At 41.1% G+C, this 24,474-nt stretch overlaps 1 long non-coding RNA gene and 2 other non-coding genes across 3 annotated transcripts in view; 2 read left to right on the top strand and 1 right to left on the bottom strand.

Moving 5' to 3' along the window:
- Window positions 1-365: 365 nt before the first annotated feature.
- Window positions 366-24,474, bottom strand: part of LOC149973606 (uncharacterized) — a 299,180-nt gene continuing 275,071 nt past the window's right edge. The window contains exon 3 of the long non-coding RNA XR_016489270.1: window positions 366-381. This is a non-coding gene — a long non-coding RNA (uncharacterized LOC149973606). The remainder of the gene's footprint in view (window positions 382-24,474) is intronic.
- On the top strand, window positions 17,941-18,022 carry trnas-gcu (transfer RNA serine (anticodon GCU)). The gene has a single exon. It is a non-coding gene; the product is annotated as a tRNA-Ser (tRNA).
- trnas-gcu (transfer RNA serine (anticodon GCU)) lies at window positions 21,830-21,911 on the top strand. The gene has a single exon. It is a non-coding gene; the product is annotated as a tRNA-Ser (tRNA).

Below are 24,474 nucleotides of genomic sequence, written 5' to 3'. Positions count from 1 at the left end.
TGAGTAAAAACAGCTGTTGTCCATTGAAGACACCCTGGTTCTCTCTGAACTGACAACATGCGTGACGATGACCGCACCTCTGTTCACATATCTGTCAATATTTCCATCTTTCCATTTTATAAACCTTGAAAAACATTCTACGCATTTTTATCTCAGAGGCACCCCTTCAACCCTGTCATCCCTCACAGGTGAAACAACCCTGTCCTTACAGGCTTACGTGCCATACTAATAACGGCAATACTCTAAATCCATTTTTCCTACACAACTGAATAATGTTTGGCGCATGAAGGTGACTCAGTACATAGCTTGAGTCTGTGTTCCTTTGCTGAGTTCATTTATTGTTGTGATAACGTGCGTTTCGGTGTTGTAACGGTTTTCTTCCTTTGAAGGACCAAAATGCAGTGTCGTTCGTGTTCAACATGTTTAGTAAAAGACGATAACGTGAACAACTACACAAATACAACATAACAACAAAACCCGAAACAGTCCTATCTGGTGCAGAGAACACAAAGACAGGAAACAACCACCCACAAACCCCAACACAAAACAAGCTACCTAAATATGGTTCCCAATCAGAGACAATGATTAACACCTGCCTCTGGTTGAAAACCATATCAGGCCATACATAGAAACGGACAAACTAGACACACAACATAGAATGCCCACCCAGCTCACGTCCTGACCAACACTAAAACAAGGAAAACACAGAACTATGGTCAGAACGTGACAGGTGTAGGAGTCAGGCGCAGGAGAGCAGGGACGTCTGAGAAGCGTGTTTATTCACATAGTCCACCAATACAAAAAGGGCACAGACGAAAATTCTCAGTAACTCATGCAAATATCAAGGACAATCGAGCGCAATACACACAAGTCTAATCCCGCACAAACTAAGGCAGGCAACAGGTACCCTATATACACACAGAAATAAACGCAAATGAAACCAGGTGTGGAAAGAATCCCAGACAAAACAAACAGAAAAGGAAAAAGGGATCGGTGGAGGCTAGTAAACCTGCGACGCCGACCGCAGAGCGCCCTCCGAACAGGGAGAGGAGTTACCTTCGGTAGAAGTCGTGACAATTGTAGAAACAAATCTTATTGGGCTATTTATTGAGTGACTGAATGTGAGGAGAAATGTGAGTTATTTAATACTGGTGTGGTCCTGCGAGGGCTTTGATAAGAGCATTGTGTACGAGTGGCTGGCTCCATCCTAGTCCGGTCCTCAGCTTTGTGTTTGATTGGGTTCTGTTGAAAATGGGGATGGGTTTTCCTCTTTAAAGCCTGTAGCATTAGATGTGTGTGTGTGTGTGTGTGTGTGTGTGTGTGTGTGTGTGTGTGTGTGGTTTATGTGTGTGAGCTGTGTGTGGATGCATGTGTGTGTGTGTGAATAATCACCAGCAGTGGAAATAAAATAACATGCCAACATTACTGGACTACAAACTGTCTGACTAACCTTTTCAGGAACTTTAATATCCCTTGGCGTTGGGTTGCAGCAGCATATCATTTCATCCTCTTTATCCTGTGTCAAACATTTATTCAGTGAGACTAAATTATTAACGTTATGTGCTGGCTGCATGATTGCATCATCCTAGCTAGCTAATGTTCGCTAGCTAGCTGTCTAACAAGGCTACTAAAGATAACGTTAGTAGTTTTGTTGGCTATAGATTGGATCATTCTATATCATTTTAGAGGACGACTAGGCTGCTTTTATTAACCCACCTTGTTTTCCATTAACATGTGTTGGCTCTATCATGAAGCAGGCAAAAGGGCAGAAAGGAGAAGAGCTTCAGCAAAGAAAGAAACCGAATGCAGAGTCAAACAAGGAAGTGCTGGTGCAACCCAACTATAGTAGATGACCGGCTTGGTTGATGAGGCTCTGTAGGCTGTGGTTAGGACACCACAGTGACCAATAAGTGAATCCACCTATCGCAGCAAGCAGGTACTATGTCAACTTGTCCAATAAGAAACATCTGCTTTTTTACCCGTTGCAAAACGTTTTTATAGATTTTTCTATGACCTGAACTAATTGATATATCTGGTAAACGTGCTCCTGCTTTGAAAGAGGTCTGGCGGCACCACACCAGATTGAAAAGTACTGGTGCAAATGCTCTCACCACACATTTTCCAGCGGCTCTGCGCTGTGCTCTCCCTAAGGCCAGATAATCAACACTCAGTAACACCGTAGGAGGTTATTGCGTAGGTAGGCCTATTGTTACAATAATATTTAGAATAATCTTTCAGCATGTAGCCTGTAGAATAAATTCACTAAGTCAATGAACAAGTGTTTCTATCTAATCACTTATTTTCGCTGTTTAGCCAAGTGGTTTCAGCTATACTGTTATACTGTTATAGAAACGGTGTAGACCTACATTCCCTTTTTTAACCGTTGTAGAACAGTTTCTATGTTCTGTCAAATGTATTGAAAAGCTTATGGGAAAAGTGTGTGTATCTGCATCGGTAAGCTAAGTGATTGAAACTCATCAGAAATGTTTTGGAAATTTCAGGAAAACGTCAAGGAAGCTCATCAGTTAGCCTATATAGGCCTAATTGTCTGTGTAGAGAAGAGCTGCATTGCTTTTATTTGCTAGACTAACATGAGCACTGCCGTCAATTTAGTTTCATTTCCCAGCCTCATTGTAACCAAATATCCAAACAGAGATTCAATGAAAAAAAATCAGACGTTGATTTATCAAAACGAGCTCCAATGGTTGTCTCAAAGCAGCACAATGACACTGTCCCTGTCAAAACACTGCTGAAATTACCATCTACTCGACCACACACAGCCATTGTTTTACTTTAGTTTTGGGTAAAGACTTGAGTCCGGATCAGATAGTGAAACTGGTTTTGCTTTTATCAGCCTTTGGATAATTAGAGGCACAAACTAAACGAGGCAGACTTCAATCACTCACACTCTGGATAGAGAGTGGAACAAACGAAGCCAAACACTCCACTCACTCACACTCTCCTAAACATAAGGTGGTTTGGACCAGAAGAGAGAGATCGAACGAGAATAAGAGAAGTAACTGATCCCTGACTTTTTCCGCAGTAAAGCTGAACGTCAGAGCAGGTGTCAAGGGTTAAAAGTGACTTGGCACTTCGAACAATTTTATACAGAGGAAAACCAAAAAGAATGGATGCATTCTTTAAAGATAAAAAAAATGGTTAAAAGCCTGGGCAAAAGACTCGCTGGTACGAAAATAGGCATGAATGAACAGTTCCCGAAGGAAATTCAAAGAGAATAGACTAAAAGGGAAACGTGTAGCTCTCGCAGTAGATAATCTGGACATTGATAACCAACTGTTCCGAGACACCAAGATCACTCCATGGCTATTCTAAATAGTACAGTATAAAGTTCCCATAGAGGAGTGGAATAATGGAACTCCCAATACTATCCATGGCTATTCTAAATAATACAGTATAAAGTTCCCATAGAGGAGTGGAATAATGGAACTCCCAATAGTATCCATGGCTATTCTAAATAATACAGTATAAAGTTCCCATAGAGGAGTGGAATAATGGAACTCCCAATACTATCCATGGCTATTCTAAATAGTACAGTATAACGCTCCCATAGAGGAGTGGAATAATGGAACTCCCAATACTAACCATGGCTATTCTAAATAATACAGTATAACGCTCCCATAGAGGAGTGGAATAATGGAACTCCCAATACTATCCATGGCTATTCTAAATAATACAGTATAAAGTTCCCATAGAGGAGTGGAATAGTGGAACTCCCAATACTATCCATGGCTATTCTAAATAATACAATTTAAAGTTCCCATAGAGGAGTGGAATAGTGGAACTCCCAATACTATCCATGGCTATTCTAAATAGTACAGTATAACGCTCCCATAGAGGAGTGGAATAATGGAACTCCCAATACTATCCATGGCTATTCTAAATAGTACAGTATAACGCTCCCATAGAGGAGTGGAATAATGGAACTCCCAATACTATCCATGGCTATTCTAAATAATACAGTATAAAGTTCCCATAGAGGAGTGGAATAATGGAACTCCCAATACTATCCATGGCGAGGATTGTAATAAAAAACAGAAAAACAATCAAATAAAACAATTGATAAAGAAATAAACTACAAATACACTATCATTCATGATATGGAATGTGGTAAAATAATTAGCATTCAACGTTCTATTTACAGTATTTATAAATAGATAAAATACAGAATTTTAAGAAAGTACAATTATTAAAATAATATCTTCAAATATAAGGAACTAGAACACAAAAGCCGGAAATTAGGTAGGAATCAACATGGTAGAGATAAAAACACAGCAAACAGAGGACAACGGTGGGTGTAGGTGGGTATGTGCTGGTGCATATGTGGGGGGGAGTGTGGTTGTGATGAAAGATGGTGAGTTAAATGAGTGAAAAAGGAAAATGGTTGCAAATGCCAGAGCCCACATGTGTCTGCGAGCAGGAGTTGTGACAGAGAGAGATTTAGATCAGAGACCCACTAAAGTAGCATCGGCCCCTCAAGAGTCTGAGCGTGCCTGTCAGGGTTGGTCCAACCAAGCCAAAGCCCTCGGGTGGTTTTGCATAATTTACAAGGAATTTGTCAAAGCTACTAATGAGAACCTTGACAACCTTGTACCTAGCTGATGGGAATTCCGGTGAAGTACCCCCACCCAGGTAGGGACAGTGCTGGCAACACTAGCTGCAGTACCCCATGGGGAGGGGATCACAAGCGGACAATCAGAGAGGGGGTAAATTATTGTGGCCCTGGCGGTACAAAATAATCATGAGGTCTGATGGCTTAGAGATGCTTTGGAAATGGTCACAACAGGGGACCAGCGTGTGTGTGTTTCAGGGGAAAGGACTGTATCTGGGCTCCATCAGATAGGACTTTACATTGGTTAGCCAAATCTCCCCGTTCTTGCAAAATGTTTCATGCCTTCTAAAACAGCTACAACTGTATATGTATTCGCAGATCAAGTCTTCTCTTGAATTGGGCTCATCGATGTAACAACTGTTGAAAATCTGAGCTTTTGGTTGTATGTGGAGGAAGGGTGAGGAGAGTGTGTGTATATGTCCCACATCTGTTGCTATGGGGTAATGATGTTAGGGACAGTACAGGATGAATGAATCACAATGTCATTTTTTTAATGCCGTTCCTGGTTGTAGGTAAAAATCCTTCGTATGAAGTGACGACATTATTACGCATATTATTCGGTAATTGTGGAAATAAATTAAGATATGCCAGATTTTTACATATATACAGTGCCTTGCGAAAGTATTCGGCCCCCTTGAACTTTGCGAACTTTTGCCATATTTCAGGCTTCAAACATAAAGATATAAAACTGTATTTTTTTGTGAAGAATCAACAACAAGTGGGACACAATCATGAAGTGGAACGACATTTATTGGATATTTCAAACTTTTTTAACAAGTCAAAAACTGAAAAATTGGGCGTGCAAAACTATTCAGCCCCTTTACTTTCAGTGCAGCAAACTCTCTCCAGAAGTTCAGTGAGGATCTCTGAATGATCCAATGTTGACCTAAATGACTAATGATGACAAATACAATCCACCTGTGTGTAATCAAGTCTCCGCATAAATGTACCTGCACTGTGATAGTCTCAGAGGTCCGTTAAAAGCGCAGAGAGCATCATGAAGAACAAGGAACACACCAGGCAGGTCCGAGATACTGTTGTGAAGAAGTTTAAAGCCGGATTTGGATACAAAACGATTTCCCAAGCTTTAAACATCCCAAGGAGCACTGTGCAAGCGGAAATATTGAAATGGAAGGAGTATCAGACCACTGCAAATCTACCAAGACCTGGCCGTCCCTCTAAACTTTCAGCTCATACAAGGAGAAGACTGATCAGAGATGCAGCCAAGAGGCCCATGATCACTCTGGATGAACTGCAGAGATCTACAGCTGAGGTGGGAGACTCTGTCCATAGGACAACAATCAGTCGTATATTGCACAAATCTGGCCTTTATGGAAGAGTGGCAAGAAGAAAGCCATTTCTTAAAGATATCCATAAAAAGTGTTGTTTAAAGTTTGCCACAAGCCACCTGGGAGACACACCAAACATGTGGAAGAAGGTGCTCTGGTCAGATGAAACCAAAATTGAACTTTTTGGCAACAATGCAAAACGTTATGTTTGGCGTAAAAGCAACACAGCTCATCACCCTGAACACACCATCCCCACTGTCAAACATGGTGGTGGCAGCATCATGGTTTGGGCCTGCTTTTCTTCAGCAGGGACAGGGAAGCTGGTTAAAATTGATATGAAGATGGATGGAGCCAAATACAGGACCATTCTGGAAGAAAACCTGATGGAGTCTGCAAAAGACCTGAGACTGGGACGGAGATTTGTCTTCCAACAAGACAAGGATCCAAAACATAAAGCAAAATCTACAATGGAATGGTTCAAAAATAAACATATCCAGGTGTTAGAATGGCCAAGTCAAAGTCCAGACCTGAATCCAATCGAGAATCTGTGGAAAGAACTGAAAACTGCTGTTCACAAATGCTCTCCATCCAACCTCACTGAGCTCGAGCTGTTTTGCAAGGAGGAATGGGAAAAAATGTCAGTCTCTCGATGTGCAAAACTGATAGAGACATACCCCAAGCGACTTACAGCTGTAATCGCAGCAAAAGGTGGCGTTACAAAGTATTACCTTAAGGGGGCTGAATAATTTTGCACGCCCAATTTTTCAGTTTTTGATTTGTTAAAAAAGTTTGAAATATCCAATAAATGTCGTTCCACTTCATGATTGTGTCCCACTTGTTGTTGATTCTTCACAAAAAAAATACAGTTTTATATCTTTATGTTTGAAGCCTGAAATGTGGCAAAAGGTTGCAAAGTTCAAGGGGGCCGAATACTTTCGCAAGGCAAGGCACTGTAAGTCGCGAGTTTACATACACTTAGGTTGGAGTCATTAGAACTCGTTTTTCAACCACTCCACACATTTCTTGTAAACAAACTATACTTTTGGCAAGTCGTTTAGGACATGTACCTTGTCCATGAAACAAGGAATTTTTCCAACAATTGTTTACAGACAGATTATTTATTTCACAGATTAATTCACTGTATAACAATTCCAGTGGGTCAGAAGATTACATACACTTAGTTAACTGTGCCATTTAAACAGCTTGGAAATTCCAGAAAATTATGTAATGGCTTTAGAAGATTCTGATAGGCTAATTGAAATCATTTGAGTCAATTGGAGGTGCACCTGTGGATGTATTTCAAGGCCTACCTTCAAACTCAGTGCATCTTTGCTTGACATCATGGGAAAATCAAAAGAAATCAGCCAAGACCTCAGAAACAAAAAATGGTAGACCTCCACAAGTCTGCTTCATCCTTGGGAGCAATTTCCAAATGCCTGAGGGTACCACATTCATCTGCACAAACAATAGTATGCAAATATATAAACACCATGGGACTACGCAGCCATCAACCAGCTCAGGTAGGAGACACGTTCTGTCTCCTAGAGATGAATGTACTTTGGTGCGAAAAGTGCAAATCAATCCCAGAACAACAGCGAAGGACCTTGTGATGATGCTGGACGAAACAGATACAAAAGTATCGATATCCACAGTAAAACGAGTCCTATATCGACATAACCTGAAAGGCCGCTCATCATGGAAGAAGCCACTGCTCCAAAAGCCGGGGAGGCTTGCAAGCCGAGGAACACCATCCCAACCTTGAAGCATGGGCATGCCAGGGTTCATGTTGTGGGGGTTCTTTGCTGCAGGAGGGACTGGTGCACTTCACAAAATAGATGGCATTGTGAGGGTGGAAAGTTATGTGGATATATTAAAGCAACATCTCAAGACATCAGTCAGGAAGTTAAAGCTTGGTCCCAAATGGGTCTTCCAAATGGACAATGACCCCAAGCATACTTCCAAAGTTGTGGCAAAATGGCTTAAGGACAACAAAGTCAAGGTATTGGAGTGGCCATCGCAAAGTCCTGACCTCGATCCAATAGAACATTTGTGGGCAGGAACTGAAAAACTGCACGCGAGCAAGGAGGCCTACAAACCTGACTCAGTTACACCAACTCTGTCAGGAGGAATGGGCCAAAATTCTCCCAACTTATTGTGGGAAGCTTGTGGAAGGCTAGCCGAAACATTCGACCAAAGTTAAACAATTTAAAGGCAATGCTACCAAATTCTCATTGAGTGTATTGAAACGTCTGACCCACTGGCAATGTCATAAAAGAAATACAAGCTGAAATAAATCATTCTCTCTACTATTATTCTGACATTTCACATTCTTAAAATAAAGTGGTGATCCTAACTGACCTAAGACAGGGATTTCTACTAGGATGAAATGTCAGGAATCGTGAAAAACTGAGTTTAAATGTATTTGGCTAAGTTGCATATAAACTTCCAACTTCAACTGTATATAGTACCTGACAAAAGTTTGGACACACCTACTCATTCAAGGGTTTTTCTTTATTATTACTATTTTCTACATTGTAGAATAATAGTTAAGACATCAAAACTATGAAATAACACATGGAATCATGTAGTATCCAAAAACTGTTAAACAAATCAAAATATATTTTACATTTGAAACTCTTCGAAGTAGCCACCCTTTGCCATGATGACAGCTTCGCACACTCTTAGCAGTCTCTCAACCAGCTTCATCATGTGGGGATCCATTTCAAGTAAAACCTACACAACCAGATGAGGGGAGTAAACAATATGTCTTTCGCCTCCAGGTCATTAAAATAGACATTCTCATCCAAATCGAGGTTAGTGATAGCTGTTCTGATGTCCAGAAGCTCTTTACTTTCATAGGAAACGAAGGCCATACCCTCCACTGTCAACTGCTAAAGCTATGCACACTCCTAGAATAGGCATAAGCTAATGTATTGGACCCTATCAGAAAACATGAATTCTATAAGCGAAAAGATAAATGAGTTTCATATTCTGAAATTACATGTACTGTAGATACAATGCACCCGGAAAGTATTCAAACCCACTCCACGTAATATATGTTTGTAAACTTACCATTAAAATGTACCATGAAGATTGAGTGTCCATCCATATTCAGTGGGGAGAACAAGTATTTGATACACTGCCGATATTGCAGATTTTCCTACTTACAAAGCATGTAGAGGTTTGTAATTGTTATCATAGGTACACTTCAACTGTGAGAGACAGAATCTAAAACGAAAATCTGGAAAATCACATTGTATGATTTTTAAGTAATTCATTTGCATTTTATTGCATGACATAATTATTCGATCACCTACCAACCAGTAAGAATTCTGTCTCTCACAGACCTGTTAGTTTTTCTTTAAGAAGCCCCCCTGTTCTCCACTCATTACCTGTATTACTTGCACCTGTTTGAACTCATTACCTGTATAAAAGACACCTGTCCACACATTCAATCAAACCGACTCCAACCTCTCCACAATGGCCAAGACCAGAGAGCTGTATAAGGACATCTGGGCTAAAATTGTAGACCTGCACAAGGCTGGGATGGGCTACAGGACAACAGGCAAGCAGCTTGGTGAGAAGGCAACAACTGTTGGCACAATTATTAGAAAATGGAAGAAGTTCAAGATGACGGTTAATCACCCTCGGTCTGGGGCTCCATGCAAGATGTCACCTCGTGGGGCGTCAATGATCATGAGGAAGGTGAGGGATCAGCCCAGAACTACACGGCAGGACCTGGTCAATGACCTGAAGAGAGCTGGGACCACAGTCTCAAAGAAAACCATTAGTAACACACTACGCCGTCATTGATTAAAATCCTGCAGTGCACGCAAGGTCCCCCTGCTCAAGCCAGCGCATGTCCAGGCCCGTCTGAAGTTTGCCAATGACCATCTGGATGATCCAGAGGAGGAATGGGAGAAGGTCATGTGGTCTGACGAGACAAAAATAGAGCTTTTTGGCCTGACGGAATCGCCCTTTTGATGAAACTGCATAAAATTATTGGTCAAGAATTAACATATCAGACCAGGGAGATGTAGAGCTGCATCTTTACGTTTAAAGTGGTCTGACCTCTGAATCAACACGAGGTAAACTCACCTCCCAGACAATTACTGGTACGGCTGAGTAGCTGTCCTAAGTTAAGTATCTTCGAAAGGGAATTTAAGTAGGACCATTCTCCTACTCTGTTCAAAATCACCATATTATGCTACTCTCATCAACCCACTGGGAACCATCGACACGGCTGGCTAGCCTATCTTCAAAGAAGCATCTTCCAGAGCGAATGGAAGGAGAATTAGTTCCGTTCATGACTACACAACAAGTCACTGGATAGCAGACAACCCGAAGAGAAGAACAACAGTAGAAGAATGGTTGGAACCATTTTTGGACAATCAGAGCCTTACAAGGCACATCCCCATTTCCAAGGCGGCCTGGTTCCGAGGGAGATGCACGGCGAACCAAGGCATTTTACATAAATACATTCATGATTTCTTACTCTAAGCCGGCGGCAGTTCGTGCGTAAGGTACAGAGGTACTATAAGTGAGAGTAGTTTCTAAATGTACCAATGTTAAGTGTTTCTGTCCCTCTTTCTCTCATCCTCTCCACGTATTTTGTAACAAAAAGCCATGTTGTTGTCAGTCCGCTAGGGACCTGTTTTTAACTTATTAATTCTGTATGTTTATCCTGTGTTAACATTTAATTGGCTAGTAAATAAAATATTAGACCAATTTGTGTTGTACTGAATAATAAGTAAGGCTCAGGTTTTTGCAGATGCAGGAGGTTACGATTGTTCAGAGTGGTGATATGATACGAGGTTATGATTAATGAGTTGAATGGCTTATAAATGTGATAGGTAAAGACCTTTTAGAGTTTAATTCAGGAGAAGGCTACTCTTTAACTTCTTATGGCTGCCATCCAGTTAACGGGATAATTGTCATCAACAACCACTGAATTGCATAGCGCCACATTCAAATAATATTACTAAAAACATTTATATTCATGAAATCCCAAGTGAAACATAGCAAAACCCAGCTTAGCCTTTTGTTAATCCACATGTCGTGTCAGATTTTGAAAATATGCTTTACAGCGAAAGCAATCCAAGCATTTGTGTGAGTTTATCGATCACTAGACAAAACATTATGAACACCTAGCATCAAAGTTGCTTGGTCAGGAACATCAGAAAAGCAATCAAATTAATAGTTTACCTTTGATCTTCGGATGTTTTCACTCACGAGACTCCCAGTTACACAATAAATGTTCCTTTTGTTCCATAAAGATTATTTTTATATCCAAAATACCTCCGTTTGTTTGGCGTGTTATGTTCAGAAAATAGAAGCCACTTCCTGGTTTGATTTTCCTCAGGGTTTTCGCCTGCAATATCAGTTCTGTTATACTCACAGACAATATTTTGACAGTTTTGGAAACTTTAGAGTGTTTTCTATCCAATAATAATAATATGCATATATTAGCAACTGAGACTGAGGAGCAGGCTGTTTAGTTTGGGCAACTTATTCATCCAAGCTAATCAATACTGCCACCCAGCTATAAGAAGTTAAAGAACCGCTCTCGTGGTGCCCCAGTTCCTAATGAGTTAATTGTTACATGATTAATTTAGTCAGGTAATAATGAAACATATTTAGGTAATTAAATAAATAACAGTATTCAGATTAATGTTAAAGGCAAGTCACGACAATGGGCTTACAGTATTTCACTGTAAAGTCTATACCTGTTGTATTAGGCGCATGTGACCAATAAAATGTGATTCGATTTGACGCACCTTTCCGACGACTGAAGGGTCTATATGTCACTTACCGGAGGCTGCCTCTGCATATGTGGGCAGTAGTGAGGCTGAGGTATGGACTGGGCTGTGCTACCCTCCTGTTGGTCACTATTTGTCTTATCTTAGAGTACAGTCCAGTGCTGTGAATGGATGTGTTGGGCTGAGCTGTTTCTGGCACCACTGGGCTGAGCTGGGTTGGTTCTGGCACTAATGGGCTGAGCTGGTTTGGTACTGGTACTGCTGGGCTGGGCTGAGCTGGGTTGGTTCTGGCACTACTGGGCTGAGCTGGTACTAGTACTGCTGGGCTGAGCTGGATTGGTTCTGGCACCGTTGAGCGGGTCTGGGTCTAGCTCGGACATGTTGGTAGGGGCTGTCTGAATTGTTTCCTCTTGCTTGTGTACGTTTAGGTTTAGTTTTAGGTTTAGGTTTTGCTTTCCTCTCTTTTGCCCTCTCCTTTATCATTTTTTATTGTTGTTTTTAATTATTTGTTAACTAGGTTTTTTATCTAACAGCAGGTAGCCAGTTGCTAGAAACTCTCTTAGCAAATCCCTTGAAACATGTAAACAATTGTTAGCTTGTTAGCTATCCAATTGAGTTATAAGGATAAAAGTTGTTTTCTGATGTATTTTCTTCTTCTGATTTTATATTCTTAGTCCTTCTTCCTTTTTTTTCAAATGCACTCTTCCTCTAAATAATTAGAAATATGATATATAATTCCAGGAGCGCCAAGTCTAGGTCCAAAAGGCTCCTTAATTGCTTCTACCCCCAAGCCATAAGACTGCTGAAAAATTAATCAATTGGTCACCGGACTATTAACACCCCCACCCCCTTTGTTTTTACACTGCTGCTACTTGCTGTTTATTATGTATTCATAGTCACTTCACATATTTTTTTATTTAGTTTATTTGGTAAATATTTTCTTCACCAACAGCAGTTCAAGAAGAGTTAAGAACCCCAATAGCAAAAACCTTGGTTTAGATTAAAGTACTTCTCTTCTTCTGTCCTTACCCTTTGGCTCCATAGGATGTGATGTGCTGTACTATTCTATGCTCTCATATGCTATGCTCCCATCTGTTGGCGTTTAGCGACAGCTCTCCCACCCCTGTGCTGATCTCCGGTCCATATTAACCAGGCTAATTTGTCTGCCAATGCCCCCTCTGATTGCTACCATGTGATGTCATGTGAAAGGTGAGGGATGCTCACTTATCTGTAGAGAGAGTAAGAAAGAAAGAGAGCGAGAGAGAGAGAGTGTGTGTGTGGGGGGGTGAGAGAGGGAGAAGGGCAAAGGGGAAAAGAAAAGAAGGTCGAGAAGTCTTACCTATATGTACATATCTACCTTAATTACCAGAGAGAGAGAGAGAGAGAGAGAGAGAGAGAGAGAGAGAGAGAGAGAGAGAGAGAGAGAGAGAGAGAGAGAGAGAGAGAGAGAGAGAGAGAGAGAGAGAGAGAGAGAGAGAGAGAGAGAGAGAGAGAGAGAGAGAGAGAGAGAGAGAGAGAGAGAGAGAGAGAGAGAGAGAGAGAGAGAGAGAGAGAGAGAGAGAGAGAGAGAGAGAGAGAGAGAGAGAGAGAGAGAGAGAGAGAGAGAGAGAGAGAGAGACTGAGACTGAGACTGAGACTGAGACTTGTGCCGTTTCAGGTTCCTTGTTCAGAGCTTGAGACCAGACTGATATCTCATCTGACGCTCTTCTCAGACCATACCAGTTGTGTGTCTGTCTGGGATTCTGGAAGCAGTCCTGGATCATGGATGACCACACAGACAGGAGCAACTCCCAGTCCCTCCCTTTTAAGAGCCGAAGACCAGGAGGCTCTCCTGTACAGTACGCACCACAAGGGAGGATCAGGATGATGAGCTTTTGTCCATGCGACAGGCAGGTGAGATGGAGGAAATACGGGGGCACCGTATTGACAGAACCCACACAGATAAATAGGGGAGTTGTTCCATCTTCTTGGAGGATTCCTACGGTACTGCCGACGCTCCACTCAGTATAGCCTCTCTTGGAACACAGTACAAACTTCCCCCTCAAACCCCACTTTGGCTAGAAGATGTGGAAGATACCTTTAGGCACATACCTAGGATCGGCTTACCCTAACCTAAACCACTAGGGATGGAAAATTACAAAACTGTCCTTAGATCAATGGCTAGGGGCAACTTCCTCCCACCTTCCTTCACCACCATAGGAAGACCACTGCATTCAGTCAGAGCTCCATTCCAGTAGTAAGACTCTTCTTAGTGAACCCACACCAACCCAAACAACCTGAGGCTGAACAGCATACATGACTTGGCTTGGGGCCTTGTGCTCCAGGCCTGTCAGTTTATCCAGCCACTGAGCCAACATTGGACATGGGACTGTGATATCCAAAAATGCTGATGTAGTGTTAAAAACAGCCAGTTCGCATGTCCAGGTAGTAAGAGCATAGGGGATTTTCTATGGCACGTTATGGACTTAATCGTTCGAACCCTGACCCTGAGAAAGTACTGTATGTCAATCAAAGCTAAGTCTAAACAGAAGTACGGAGGAAGACATCAAATATTTCTCGCAGTGACAATAAACACATTCAGTTCTTGATTTATAAATGCTATAATGTATTCAAATAATGGAGGACCAGACTGGAGGCCCGAAGAGAGCGAGATGACATTTTTAAAGGGAAAGTTTCCTAACGGACCAGAAAGCCCCCTTTCACCAGAGGAAGTCCTGGACAACTGTGGGCCTTGTGTGTGCCAGGGAAAGCAGGAGCCAGGCTCGAGGTTCAACAACACGGAAACCTGTGAAAATACAAGCAGTGCACCAACGTATCAAACCAAATAAACCCACTTCAGAGTGGAGCAAAGAGGCACACTTGCCAGCCAATATCTTTTTTTGTTTTACCTTTATTGAACTAGGCAAGTCAGTTAGGAACAAATTATTTTTTTCAATGACAGCCTAGGAACAGTGGGTTAACTGCATTGTTCAGGGGCAGAATGACAGATGTTTACTTTGTCAGCTCAGAGATTTGATCTTGCAACTTCTCCATTACTAGTCCAATACTCTAACCACTAGGCTGAACCAGGGAGGATGTATAGCGCTCACAGGAAGGGAGCTGGCGATTGCTCGCAAGTGCTAGCGATGTAAATACTAGTCTTTCTTTCACACTGCAGCATCCAAGCAGTGGTGGAAAAAGTACCCAATTGTCATACTTGAGTAAAAGTAAAGACACCTTAATAGAAAATGACTCAAGTGAAAGTCACCCAGTAAAATATTTGAGTAAAAGTCTAAAAATAAAATAAATATAATTACATTTCAAAAGTAAATGGAATTGCTAAAATATACATAAGTATCGAAAGTAAAATAATAAATCATTTAAAATTCCTTATGTATTTTTTCTTTTTTTTGACGGACCAGACAATTTACAAACATTTGTGTTTAGTGAGTCCGCTAGATCGGAGGCAGTAGGGAGGAGCAGGGATGTTCTCTTGATAAGTGTGTGAATTGGACCATTTTCCTGTTGTACTAAGCATTCAAAATGCAACAAATACTTTTGGGTGTCAGGGAAAATGTATGAAGTTAAAAGTACAATATTTTCTTAAAAGGACTGTAGTGAATGAAAAGTAAAAGTTGTCAAAAATATAAATAGTAAAGTAAAGTACATATACCCCCAAAAATGACTTAAATAGTACTTTTTTTTTTTTGCTTAAGTAATTTACACCATTGCGTCCAAGCATTCGGGCTCTGCACACATGCTACATTTAATGCTAGTTGTAGCATTGCTGATTAACAATAAAATGTCATGTAGCGGCCGAACATGGAAAGTATAGTGCATTGATTCCATCTTTCTTCACACGGATGCTACATTTAAGCTAATGCTAGTTGCAGCCTAGCTGATTTACATGTCACACACTGGTCACACCACATCATTTCAAAGTGGAAATGTGGGTAATATTTGTTTGAGATTACAACCTTAATTTATTTTCCTACACTTAATTTATTTTCCTACACTTCACTGTGTTTCATCAAATAGCACAACCGAATGACCTGGATTGCAGTTGAGATCATTAAAAGTACATAGTGCAACTGATCAATGCTGTTCGATATTCTGTGCAGATTTTTATTGCAATTGTGAAGATCTCCACAGACCTGTGCCCTTTGAATGATCTGTTGAACATGCACCCTTTCTATGATTACATAAGACATTTATAGTCAGAGTTTCCTAAAAATGTGGCCAACGGTGTATTCCTCATTTTAAATTGGAATAAATACTAATAAGTTATAGGCTTAACTTTGGAAAATAGGCTTAAGTTTGGGCTATTTACTGTACTACAAAATATCGATTTGTGTTTGGTTGTTAATGCAAAATATCAACATTTGAAGGTGATGTATCTTTTGTGCCACTGACTTAGTTTGGCTTTAATTCCAGTTTGTCTACAAATTAATAATTGATATGTTAGATTCACATCTCCATCTCAACCAAACAAACCAAACAAAACTTTATTTAATCAAGCACTTGAGACCACTCGGCCTGACAACACATTTGTTAAATGTCTCGATGGGATCGACATATGGCCCTGCCATTGCTCTGCCTAACTTTCATGGTTTTCATTCAAGGGTTTACATACAGCAACTACAGTTTTTTAATTGGAACTCTGGGGACGGTATTTCATTATTGGATAAAAAAACGTTCCCATTTTAAGCGCAATATTTTGTCACAAAAAGATGCTTGACTATGCATATAATTGACAGTTTTTGAAAGAAAACACTCTGACATTTCCAAAACTGCAAAGATATTGTCTGTGAGTGCCACAGAACTGATGCTACAGGTGAAACCAAGATGAAATTTCAAACAGGAAGTGCCCCAGATTTTGAAGGCGCTGTGTTCCAATGACACCTTATATGGCTGTGAATGGGCCACGAATGAGCTTAGACTTTCTGTCATTTCCCCATAGTGTCGACAGCATTGTGACGTATTTGTAGGCATATCATTGGAAGATTGACCATTTTACACTAGATCTACCAGGTGCTCGCTTGGTGTCCTCCGTCGCAATTATTGCGTAATCTCCAGCTGCGTGTATTTTTCCGTTTGCTTCCGAGGAGAAACCCAACTGCCACCAATGATTTATCATCGAATAGATATGTGAAAAACACCTTGAGGATTGATTCTAAACAACGTTTGCCATGTTTCTGTCGATATTATGGAGTTAATTTGGTAAAAAGTTTGGCGTTGTAGAGACTGCATTTTCAGATTATTATTTTTTTTTTCTTAGCCAAAAGTGATGAACAAAACGGAGCGATTTCTCCTACACAAATAATATTTTTGGAAAAAATTAACATTTGCTATCTAACTGAGAGTCTCGTCATTGAAAACATCCAAAGTTCTTCAAAGGTAAATTATTTTATTTGAATGCTTTTCTTGTTTTTGTGAAAATGTTGCCTGCTGAATGATAGGCTTAATGCTATGCTAGGCTATCAATACTCATACACAAATGCTTGTGTAGCTATTGTTGAAAAGCATATTTTGAAAATCTGAGATGACAGTGTTGTTAACAAAAGGCTAAGCTTGTGAGCCAATATATTTATTTCATTTCATTTGCGATTTTCATGAATAGTTAACGTTGCGTTATGGTAATGAGCTTGAGGCTATGATTACGCTCCCGGATACGGGTTTGCTTGACGCTAGAGGTTAAGGTCATTTGCCACATATATATTACAGGATGAGGTGGCCGAGTGGTTAAGGCGATGGACTGCTAATCCATTGTGCTCTGCATGCATGGGTTTGAATCCCATCCTCATCGTTTAACCAGTACAATTATGTGCTTTATTATGGCATTGGAAGATTTTGACTTTCACAAACTGTACTGTAAGATGGCCTACTGCCACCGCGGGAGCACAGGACTTGGTATCTTAGTGGTGAAGGCGATGAACTACATGTGTGGATAAAAACACCAACCTCTTCACAAAACATATTTCCTCTCTTGCATGGCCCCACATGAATATAGAATTCCTCCACAATCCTAGAGAGACTGATAAGATTTAGGTATTGAAGAAAAGCTTTTCCAAGGGCAACCTCAATGGTGGGATTTGAACTAACACCTCAACACACTTCATCAAGCACTTGAGACCACTCGGTCTGACAACACATTTGTTAAATGTCTCGATGGGATCGACATATGGCCCTGTCATTGCTCTGCCTAACTTTCATGGATTTCATTCTAGGGTTTACATACAGCAACTACAGTTTTTTAAGGTCATTTGCCACATATATATTTCAGGATGAGGTGGCCGAGTGGTTAAGGCGATGGACTGCTAATCCATTGTGCTATGCATGCATGGGTTCGAATCCCATCCTCATCGTTTAACCAGTACAATTCTGTGCTTTATTATGGCATTGGAAGATTTTGACTTTCACAAACACTGGTAAGATGGCCTACTGCCACCGTGAGAGCACAGGACTTGCTATCTTAGTGGTGAAGGCAATGAACTACATGTGTGGATAAAAACACCAACCTCTTCACAAAACATATTTCCTCTCCTCCATGGCCCCACATGAATATAGAATCCCTCCACAATCCTAGAGCGACTGATAAGATTTAGGTATTGAAGAATAGATTTTCCAAGGGCAACCTCAATGGTAAGATTTGATCCGACACCTCAACACACTTCATCAAGCACTTGAGACCACTCGGCCTGACAACAGATTTGTTAAATGTCTCGATGGGATCAACATATGGCCCTGCCATTGCTCTTCCTAACTTTCATGGATTTAATTAAAGGGTTTACATTCAGCAACTACAGTTTTTTAAGGTCATTTGCCACATATATATTACAGGATGAGGTGGCCGAGTGGTTAAGGCGAAGGACTGCTAATCAATTGTGCTCTGCATACATGGTTTTGAATCCCATCCTCATCATTTAACCAGTACAATTCCGTGTTTTATTATGGCATTGGAAGATTTTGACTTTCACAAACACTGGTAAGATGGCCTACTGCCACCGCGAGAGCACAGGACTTGGTATCTTAGTGGTGAAGGCAATGAACTAAATGTGTGGATAAAAACACCAACCTCTTCACAAAACATATTTCCTCACCTCCATGGCCCCAAATGAATATAGAATCGCTTCACAATCCTAGAGCGACTGATAAGATTTAGGTATTGAAGAAAGCTTTTCCAAGGGCAACCTCAATGGTGGGATTTGAACCAACACCTCAACACACTTCATCAAGCACTTGAGACCACTCGGTCTGACAACACATTTGTTAAATGTCTCGATGGGATCGACATATGACCCTGTCATTGCTCTGCCTAACTTTCATGGATTTCATTCTAGGGTTTACATACAGCAACTACAGTTTTTTAAGGTCATTTGCCACATATATATTATAGGATGAGGTGGCCAAGTGGTTAAGGCGATGGACTGCTAATCCATTGTGCTATGCATGCATGGGTTCGAACTCCATCCTCATCGTTTAACCAGTACAATTCTGTGCTATATTATGGCATTGGAAGATTTTGACTTTCACAAACACTGGTAAGATGGCCTACTGCCAACGTGAGAGCACAGGACTTGGTATCTTAGTGGTGAAGGCAATGAACTGCATGTGTGGATAAAAACACCAACCTCTTCACAAAACATATTTCCTCACCTCCATGGCCCCAAATGAATATAGAATCGCTTCACAATCCTAGAGCGACTGATAAGATTTAGGTATTGAAGAAAGCTTTTCCAAGGGCAACCTCAATGGTGGGATTTGAACCAACACCTCAACACACTTCATCAAGCACTTGAGACCACTCGGTCTGACAACACATTTGTTAAATGTCTCAATGGAATCGACATATGACCCTGTCATTGCTCTGCCTAACTTTCATGGATTTCATTCTAGGGTTTACATACAGCAACTACAGTTTTTTAAGGTCATTTGCCACATATATATTACAGGATGAGGTGGCCGAGTGGTTAAGGCGCTGGACTGCTAATCCATTGTGCTATGCAGGCATGGGTTCGAACTCCATCCTCATCGTTTAACCAGTACAATTCTGTGCTTTATTATGGCATTGGAAGATTTTGACTTTCACAAACACTGGTAAGATGGCCTACTGCCAACGTGAGAGCACAGGACTTGGTATCTTAGTGGTGAAGGCAATGAACTGCATGTGTGGATAAAAACACCAACCTCTTCACAAAACATATTTCCTCACCTCCATGGCCCCAAATGAATATAGAATCGCTTCACAATCCTAGAGCGACTGATAAGATTTAGGTATTGAAGAAAGCTTTTCCAAGGGCAACCTCAATGGTGGGATTTGAACCAACACCTCAACACACTTCATCAAGCACTTGAGACCACTCGGCCTGGCAACACATTTGTAACATGTCTCGATGGGATCGACATATGGTCTTACCTTCGCTCTGCCTTACTTTCATGGATTTCATTCAAGGGGTTACATACAGCAACTACAGTTTTTTAAGGTAATTTGCCACGTGTATATTACAGGATGAGGTGGCCGAGTGGTTAAGGCGATGAACTGCTAATCCATTGTGCTATGCATGCATGGGTTCGAACTCCATCCTCATCGTTTAACCAGTACAATTCTGTGCTTTATTATGGCATTGGAAGATTTTGACTTTCACAAACACTGGTAAGATGGCCTACTGCCAACGTGAGAGCACAGGACTTGGTATCTTAGTGGTGAAGGCAATGAACTGCATGTGTGGATAAAAACACCAACCTCTTCACAAAACATATTTCCTCACCTCCATGGCCCCAAATGAATATAGAATCGCTTCACAATCCTAGAGCGACTGATAAGATTTAGGTATTGAAGAAAGCTTTTCCAAGGGCAACCTCAATGGTGGGATTTGAACCAACACCTCAACACACTTCATCAAGCACTTGAGACCACTCGGCCTGACAACACATTTGTAACATGTCTCGATGGGATCGACATATGGTCTTACCTTCGCTCTGCCTTACTTTCATGGATTTCATTCAAGGGGTTACATACAGCAACTACAGTTTTTTAAGGTAATTTGCCACGTGTATATTACAGGATGAGGTGGCCGAGTGGTTAAGGCGATGGACTGCTAATCCATTGTGCTCTGCATGCATGGGTTTGAATCTCATCGTTTATCCAGTACAATTCTGTGCTTTATTATGGCATTGGAAGATTTTGACTTTCACAAACAGTGGTAAGATGGCCTACTGCCACCGCGAGAGCACAGGACTTGGTATCTTAGTGGTGAAGGCGATGAACTACATGTGTGGATAAAAACACCAACCTCTTCACAAAACATATTTCCTCTCTTGAATGGCCCCACATGAATATAGAATCCCTCCACAATCCTAGAGCGACTGATAAGATTTAGGTATTGAAGAATAGCTTTTCCAAGGGCAACCTCAATGGTGGGATTTGAACTAACACCTCAACACACTTCATCAAGCACTTGAGACCACTCGGTCTGACAACACATTTGTTAAATGTCTCGATGGGATCGACATATGGCCCTGCCATTGCTCTGCCTAACTTTCATGGATTTCATTCAAGGGTTTACATAAAGCAAATACAGTTTTTTAAGGTCATTTGCCACATATATATTACAGGATGAGGTGGCCGAGTGGCTAAGGCGATGGACTGCTAATCCATTGTGCTATGCATGCATGGGTTCGAATCCCATCCTCATCGTTTAACCAGTACAATTCTGTGCTTTATTATGGCATTGGAAGATTTTGACTTTCACAAACACTTGTAAGATGGCCTACTGCCAACGTGAGAGCACAGGACTTGGTATCTTAGTGGTGAAGGCAATGAACTGCATGTGTGGATAAAAACACCAACCTCTTCACAAAACATATTTCCTCTCCTCCATGGCCCCACATGAATATAGAATCCCTCCACAATCCTAGAGCGACTGATAAGATTTAGGTATTGAAGAATAGCTTTTCCAAGGGCAACCTCAATGGTGGGATTTGAACTAACACCTCAACACACTTCATCAAGCACTTGAGACCACTCGGTCTGACAACACATTTGTTAAATGTCTCGATGGGATCGACATATGGCCCTGCCATTGCTCTGCCTAACTTTCATGGATTTCATTCAAGGGTTTACATACAGCAACTACAGTTTTTTAAGGTCATTTGCCACATATATATTACAGGATGAGGTGGCCGAGTGGTTAAGGCGATGGACTGCTAATCCATTGTGCTATGCATGCATGGGTTCGAATCCCATCCTCATCGTTTAACCAGTACAATTCTGTGCTTTATTATGGCATTGGAAGATTTTGACTTTCACAAACACCGGTAAAATGGCCTACTGCCAACGCTAGAGCACAGGATTTACTATCTTAGTGGTGAAGGCAATGAACTACATGTGTGGATAAAAACACCAACCTCTTCACAAAACATATTTCCTCACCTCCATGGCCCCAAATGAATATAGAATCGCTTCACAATCCTAGAGCGACTGATAAGATTTAGGTATTGAAGAATAGATTTTCCAAGGGCAACCTCAATGGTAAAATTTGAACCAACACCTCAACACACTTCATCAAGCACTTGAGACCACCCGGCCTGACAACACATTTGTAATATGTCGCGATGGGATCGACATATGGTCTTACCTTCGCTCTGCCTTACTTTCATGGATTTCATTCAAGGGGTTACATACAGCAACTACAGTTTTTTAAGGTAATTTGCCACGTGTATATTACAGGATGAGGTGGCCGAGTGGTTAAGGCGATGGACTGCTAATCCATTGTGCTCTGCATGCATGGGTTTGAATCTCATCGTTTATCCAGTACAGTTCTGTGCTTTGTTATGTCATTGGAAGATTTTGACTTTCACAAACACTTGTAAGATGGCCTACTGCCAACGTGAGAGCACAGGACTTGGTATCTTAGTGGTGAAGGCAATGAACTGCATGTGTGGATAAAAACACCAACCTCTTCACAAAACATATTTCCTCTCCTCCATGGCCCCACATGAATATAGAATCCCTCCACAATCCTAGAGCGACTGATAAGATTTAGGTATTGAAGAATAGATTTTCCAAGGGCAACCTCAATGGTAAGATTTGATCCAACACCTCAACACACTTCATCAAGCACTTGAGACCACTCGGCCTGACAACAGATTTGTTAAATGTCTCGATGGGATCAACATATGGCCCTGCCATTGCTCTTCCTAACTTTCATGGATTTAATTAAAGGGTTTACATTCAGCAACTACAGTTTTTTAAGGTCATTTGCCACATATATATTACAGGATGAGGTGGCCGAGTGGTTAAGGCGAAGGACTGCTAATCAATTGTGCTCTGCATACATGGTTTTGAATCCCATCCTCATCATTTAACCAGTACAATTCCGTGTTTTATTATGGCATTGGAAGATTTTGACTTTCACAAACACTGGTAAGATGGCCTACTGCCACCGCGAGAGCACAGGACTTGGTATCTTAGTGGTGAAGGCAATGAACTAAATGTGTGGATAAAAACACCAACCTCTTCACAAAACATATTTCCTCACCTCCATGGCCCCAAATGAATATAGAATCGCTTCACAATCCTAGAGCGACTGATAAGATTTAGGTATTGAAGAAAGCTTTTCCAAGGGCAACCTCAATGGTGGGATTTGAACCAACACCTCAACACACTTCATCAAGCACTTGAGACCACTCGGTCTGACAACACATTTGTTAAATGTCTCGATGGGATCGACATATGACCCTGTCATTGCTCTGCCTAACTTTCATAGATTTCATTCTAGGGTTTACATACAGCAACTACAGTTTTTTAAGGTCATTTGCCACATATATATTATAGGATGAGGTGGCCGAGTGGTTAAGGCGATGGACTGCTAATCCATTGTGCTATGCATGCATGGGTTCGAACTCCATCCTCATCGTTTAACCAGTACAATTCTGTGCTTTATTATGGCATTGGAAGATTTTGACTTTCACAAACACTTGTAAGATGGCCTACTGCCAACGTGAGAGCACAGGACTTGGTATCTTAGTGGTGAAGGCAATGAACTGCATGTGTGGATAAAAACACCAACCTCTTCACAAAACATATTTCCTCTCCTCCATGGCCCCACATGAATATAGAATCCCTCCACAATCCTAGAGCGACTGATAAGATTTAGGTATTGAAGAATAGATTTTCCAAGGGCAACCTCAATGGTAAGATTTGATCCAACACCTCAACACACTTCATCAAGCACTTGAGACCACTCGGCCTGACAACAGATTTGTTAAATGTCTCGATGGGATCAACATATGGCCCTGCCATTGCTCTTCCTAACTTTCATGGATTTAATTAAAGGGTTTACATTCAGCAACTACAGTTTTTTAAGGTCATTTGCCACATATATATTACAGGATGAGGTGGCCGAGTGGTTAAGGCGATGGACTGCTAATCCATTGTGCTCTGCATGCATGGGTTTGAATCTCATCGTTTATCCAGTACAATTCTGTGCTTTGTTATGTCATTGGAAGATTTTGACTTTCACAAACACTGGTAAGATGGCCTACTGCCACCGCGAGAGCACAGGATTTGGTATCTTAGTGGTGAAGGCAATGAACTAAATGTGTGGATAAAAACACCAACCTCTTCACAAAACATTTTTCCTCTCTTGCATGGCCCCACATGAATATAGAATCCGTCCACAATCCTAGAGAGACTGATAAGATGTAGGTACTGAAGAATAGCTTTTCCAAGGTTAACCTCAACGGTGGGATTTGAACCAACACCTCAACACACTTCATCAAGCACTTGAGACCACTCGGTCTGACAACACATTTG

Source organism: Oncorhynchus mykiss, chromosome 20, assembly GCF_057628025.1.
Source record: "Oncorhynchus mykiss isolate SJ-2025 chromosome 20, ASM5762802v1, whole genome shotgun sequence".
In the NCBI taxonomy this organism is placed as follows: Eukaryota; Metazoa; Chordata; class Actinopteri; order Salmoniformes; family Salmonidae; genus Oncorhynchus; species Oncorhynchus mykiss.
This window is presented reverse-complemented; position numbering and strand designations above follow the sequence as displayed.